The 5855-nt window shown below is 42.8% G+C and overlaps 1 pseudogene; it reads right to left on the bottom strand.

Moving 5' to 3' along the window:
* Positions 1-1218: 1218 nt before the first annotated feature.
* Positions 1219-4565, bottom strand: LOC101569527 (annotated as a pseudogene).
* Between the last annotated feature and the right edge of the window lie 1290 nt (positions 4566-5855).

The raw sequence follows: 5855 nt of genomic DNA, 5'->3' as shown, positions 1-5855 counted from the left end.
TTTTCATTTTTTCTCTTCTCTTCCCTTCCCTTCCCTCCCTTCCCCTCCCCTCTCCTCCCCTTCCCCTACCTTGCCTTGCCTTCCCTTGCTTGCCTTCCCCCTTCCTTTGCCTTTCTTTCCCTTCCCTCCCTTCTCCCTCCTCTCCCCTCCTGTCTCTTCTCCTTTCCTCTTCTCTCCTTCCCTCATCTATCCCCTTCTCCCCTCCTTCTTTCTTTAGCCTACCTTCCTTTCCCCTCTCCACTCCCTAGTCCCTCTTCTCATTCAAACAACTTTTTATTTCCCAATGCCTATTATACAAATATATGTGTGGTGGGGCTCTCAGTTATAGGTGGCAGAATTCACTCTAGGTAATTCAAAGGAGATTCATTAACTGATACTGATTTCTCCCAGTACCTATGAAAAGGCCTGAGAGATACAAACCCCAGTGATGTTTCCAGGAAAGAGTCCTAGAAATTCACCCAAGAGCAGATCAGCCCATGAAATGTGTGCCCAGCACTTGGCCCCTTTTGTCACATAAATAAATGAAGTGCTTCTCATTTAGAGACTTGCAGTGATAGGGCAATCTTGGACATGTGGCTCTTACAGTCTTCTTTGGGAAGGTGGGGCAGTACATCAGGTAACTGTCAAACTGAGAAAGAGCACCTTAGAGATTTGGGAAAGAAACACAAATGCCCTATCCACAAACACAAATCATGAATTTTGAGTATTTCACTACATTATAGTCAATTTAAGGCAATGTTAGGTGTGTATTCCAATGTCCTATTTTAAGCTTAGAGGAAAAGGACCAAATAATTTATGCTTAGTAGAAACTGTAACTAAAATGGGAATCCAGAGGCACCCAGTTCTAAAACCCTCTGACTTTCCAGGCAACTGGTTTCCTGGTCATTTGTACTGAACAGAATTTTATTTCCCTGGTTTTTTGTGATGGTCTTTTAAAAAAAAATGCAGTGATCACTGAGATATTCAGTTGTTAAAGCAAATGATTTTAATTGTGAGAGTCAGAATGCTCTGGAAATATTTGCTAAAATATATTAGTGGCTTTACTTTCATCAGAGAACCTAGAAAAGAGAAATGAAGAAAATGCTGCCTCCCCTCCCCATAGAGAACCTGTGACTGGACATACACAGAGTGGAGATGGGACACGGTAGACACTGGGGTAGGGACTGTGGGTCCCTGACACGTGCGTAGGCTTTTATGGTGAAGGGTTTTTGTTTATGCTTAAAAGAAAATCTGGTTTTATTACTCCCAGCAGAAGGGGCTACATGGGGCGGTGGTGGGCTCAGCTCAGAGCCTGTGTGGGCCGGAAGGAGGTGATATCTGAGTATCTGACAGGGGAAGATGTAAGGCCAGGCCCAGGGACCTTCAGACACGCTTCTGGGATGACAGGAAGGAAGAATAGCCTGCTACAGCTAAGCTGCCAGTAAAGTTAAGAAATTCTTGGAAATCTAGCTGCCCATCACTGTTGAGGTCCAGCTTCTTCATCATGCGGTCCAGAACACCAGGGTCCTTCTGGTTCTTTGTGAAAGCACCCAGTTCTTTATTCATGAATGTCAGGAACTCTGTCTTGGAGAGTGTGATGCTGTTTTTTCATCCTTTCCAGCATACTTCTGGAAAACAGCAATCAGGGGACTCGATGCACCACTTAGTCTCTGTAGGGCTGGACATTTTTGTCGATGGATCGGAGTGGAGTGGAGCAGAGCGGTTGGGGTGCCGAGGCCGTTCCCTATGGTGAAGTTGAGTTAATGGCTTTAATCACTTCCAAAGAAGTGACAAGCCCAGTTCTGCCTGGAGAAAGTTTGAACTTTTATCAAGTGCTAGCGTCTTAAGGAGACAGCATGGGAGAAATATAAGCCAGGCCCAAGGAAGGTGCCGAGTCTGCTTTGTCTCATATATATTTTTTTTCCACTAAGATATAAGTGAGATCTTTCTATAAAGACCAAAATGGCTCCACAAGAATTGCCATAGTAGACAAGAGGTCTTTTACATTTTAGGCGATGTGTTTGTATTGGAAACACATGTTGGAAGCCAAAGCAATTTTCTTTACAGACAACGAATCTTATAACTGGTTTGAGCAGTTTTTAAAAACTCAAATGCTTTGCTAGTCCTCGTACTTGGTGGGGACTAGAAGAATTACAAGAAGAAAAGCAAAACAGGCAAAGGCGAGATGACAAGAAACACAGGAGTGAAACGAAGTAGTTGGAAAGCGGCAAAAAACATTCAGGGGAATAGAAAGGCTTCAAAGGCTAGTAGAGGCTGCTGCTTGGGAAATTTTCATGATTGTCACTTGCAATATACTGGAAGGAAAATTTCGTTTATCGTTTCTCAAAATGATCCATCATTTGATAGTTCATCATTCTGTTTTAAAGAAAAGACAGCTGCTATGGGGGAAAGGCACTTGTGGGTGATTTGCAATCGGGGATCCCCTCGCCATTGTGTTTTTGCCTGCATCCCACAACCATCAAGGCAGTATCTTTAAACAAAAGCGGAAAGTTGTTGTGACCCTCCCTGTCAAACCTAATTTGAACCAGGTTACAGGACTTTGCATTTTATTTTTTAAATTAGTTGTTCCTGTCTCTTTGGTGTTTGTCCGCAGGCCACTCCTGCTGCGTGAAAAAGACGTGCAGTGGGTTGCCTTTACTGCACATGATGCTATCTTCTTTCTCAAATAACCAGTCCTGTGTAGCCTCACTCACAGGCTCCAAACTGAAGTGCGACTTCCTGCTGTTGTGGGAAGTTTATATGGAGGCCTTGTTAATGCATGAAACAGCTTCATCTTTGAGTCTCAGTAATTTTGGTCAACTTTTTTCCTTGCTAAAAGGGAGCAGGTTTCTCCTTTTGACTGTCACTGTTGTGTTCTGATTGTATTGGCTTTCTTGTTGCTTTTCTCTTTGTTACTTAGGTCTTCTTTTGGTATTAGCTCCTAGAATTATAAATTCCAAATTCATGAGCAAGATTGGACTTGGATACTCTCTACTCTTCTTCTTTTAGGAATAGAGGAAACAGGATGGTTGAGAAATAGAAGGACTTATTCAAGGTCATGTCTCCAGTTAGAGGTCTGTGGGCCTCTACCTGGAAACTCCTCCACTGTGCCCAGTGGCAGAGAGAGGCCATGAATCAAGGGGTGAGGCCACTTCTTCCCTAGTAAGCATATTAGACATCTGCACTGGGTCATAAAGGCTTTAATTTATAAAATTAATGTTGACTCCCAGTAGGACTGTGTAATAATATGGTTTAAATTTAGTGGTCCTTTCTTAGCATTTGTCTGGCAATAATGACTTTTTGTTCATACCAGTGGTTGATTCTAGGGCCTTTACATAGAGCTATGTCACCAACTCTATTTATTTATTTAATTATTATGTTTTTGATACAGGACCTTGCTACATAGTTCCAACTTGTAGTGATCCTCTTGTCTCAGCATCCCCAGTGCATGACATGCCTGGGGTTCTGGGGCCAGCATGGCCTGTGGTACCGAGATCAGACTTGTGCCAGGCAGGTGCTTATGCTGCTGAGCTATCTCTCTAGCCACCCTGCTCTTTTTGTTATGCATTGCTGAGACAGGTTCTCACTAAGTCCATAATTTTCCTGGACTGGCCTCAAACTTGCAATCCTCCTGCCTTAGCCTTTCACAGTGCTGGGATTAATGGTGTGCACCACTACACTCAGTGAGATTGATCATTTTCATAAAGTAAGAACTACATAACTTCCCCAGAAATTTACATTAGACAATCTGGAATGCAAGTCTTCACTTGAAATCTAAAAAAGCTTTAGAGGTGCTTTCGGGAGAACTTTGATGTTCCTTCATATTGAGCTATACAGCTACCCTTCTGCAGGGAAAAGGCAGGAATTTACAACCTCCTTGCATCTCCTTGGGTATTATTTTGTTTGGTTTTTCAATAGATAAATCAGAGTTGCATGAAATAATGGAGTGACAAATAGAAAAGCAGTGAAGAGGAGGAGAAAGGATTGCGAGTCATTGGTTCAGTGCGAAAGGCTGGGTAGGCACCACATCTCCTTTCTTTGCAGCTTGCATGCCCCATAATTTACTGAAAGTTGTAGATTATTATGGTGCTAAGGATTCCATCATCATGACAAGGCCCATGTGAAAGCCTGATATTAAAACTAGACTGAGCTGTAACTGCCTCCCATTGGTGGAAGCTCCCTGGACATCCTTTGTGCTGGCTTTGTGTCTGGAAAGGGTTTCATGTTGAGATTCTTCCCAAATGCAAAGGCTAGATGACCTCATGTGTCATCTATTTATGTGATGCTGTGATACGAGCTTTCTCTTCTAGAGGATGTGACAATGTGTGCAGCACTGAAGGACAGCAGGGGGTGCTACGCAGGACTCTCAAATACCATGTGGTACAGCGCCACTCATGAACATGGAATCACTGTCTTTCTAAGTGGGAAACGCAGTTTCAGTACTAAAGAACCTGCTCTGATCGTTGTTATGGATGGAAATCTCACATTGCCATCAGGACATCCAAGATGGTAATGGGATCAGCAGCCATCCTGCCCGTACTGGCGCATCTGTCAATGTTCAGGTTTTCCTGGGGGTTCTCTGACATGGCCTGAGCCTCTTTCTGATTTCTTCATCATTCTTTGTCTTGTGATAGTCCTGCTACTAGATGCACACTGCTGAGCTTTTTTTTGTGTGTAGCCTGCCCACCCCTCCTTGCATGGGGAAGCAGGCATTGCGGCATGAGCCCCTTTGCTCATGAGGTCATGAGGTGAGGTGAGGTCAAGGCCACATTTTCTGTTTCTGCAAGGTGTCCATCATGAGGATCTGCTACTAACACAGCGGCAGAGGACCTGTGCCTGAAAATGCACAGAAGAGGAATCTTTATGGATTCTCTGTCTTATTTGTCTACCGTGTTTGAGGTTTTGAGTTTGATCCTTTGCAAGGCCAAAAACATGCAGAAGAAAATGCTTGGTACAGCATGTTATGGCTTGAATAGCTTTAAGGAGTACCTTTTTTTTGACCTCTATGTTACTGTCTTTTACTTTGTCCTATATAGGACATTGACTTTCACTGGATAACAATCAAAGAGCATGGACTGGGCTGGGGATGTAGCTCAGTGGTAGAGCACTGGTCTAGCACACAGGAAGCCCTGAGTTCAAACCCTAGCTCCATCAAACAAAGAAAAGAAGATAAATTGATTCCTTACCTCTACTTTCTTAGAGTCAAAGATTGGCGTAAGGAGATGAAAGACCAAAGGGGAAACTTTGGCACAAAAGTACAAGACTAGTGAGGTTATTTATGCCAGCAAGAGGGGACAACATCTTTGTGTCAAGGAATTTGGCTGGTGTCTTTGAGTACAATCAGTCTCTTGCCTGGTAAATATATTTAGGCAGAAGTGCATTTAGATGCCAACTTTACACATTTATTCTTCAAACTGTAATATAGCACATTTTGGGTTTCAGTATATTGCATTTTAAAACTAATGATGCATTCATTCTAGAGCAAATCTTATTTCTAAGCCCTAATTTAATAGAATTAAACTCTAAGCTGAATTGGTTTTATGAGATAAAACTCTGAAGTTGATAACCGCATTTAGGAATGGTTCAGGTATTGAGTTTCTAATTTGCTTCCTGAGGATGGAAATCCCTCAGATAATCAATATTGACTACCTTTAATTGGTAGGAAAGGCTCTTGCTGAGTTTTCTATCTTCTGCTGAAGGAATTTCATCTGCACATGGGTTTTCTGTGCTGCTCTCTGATTGGTGGCAACGAAGAACACTGGGCTTGAGTTTAAGTTGGACATTTGTTCCTGACCAGTTGACCACAACCGTATTTACCTCTGTTCCAACAACAGTGCAGCATAGTTTCTCATGTGCCTAACAGAGTTCCTGGGCTT

The sequence above is a fragment of the Octodon degus genome, unplaced genomic scaffold (genome assembly GCF_000260255.1).
Source record: "Octodon degus isolate 3935 unplaced genomic scaffold, OctDeg1.0 scaffold00011, whole genome shotgun sequence".
NCBI lineage: Eukaryota > Metazoa > Chordata > Mammalia > Rodentia > Octodontidae > Octodon > Octodon degus.
Note: the sequence above shows the minus strand (reverse complement) of the source record. Positions and strands in the feature narration are given on the sequence as shown.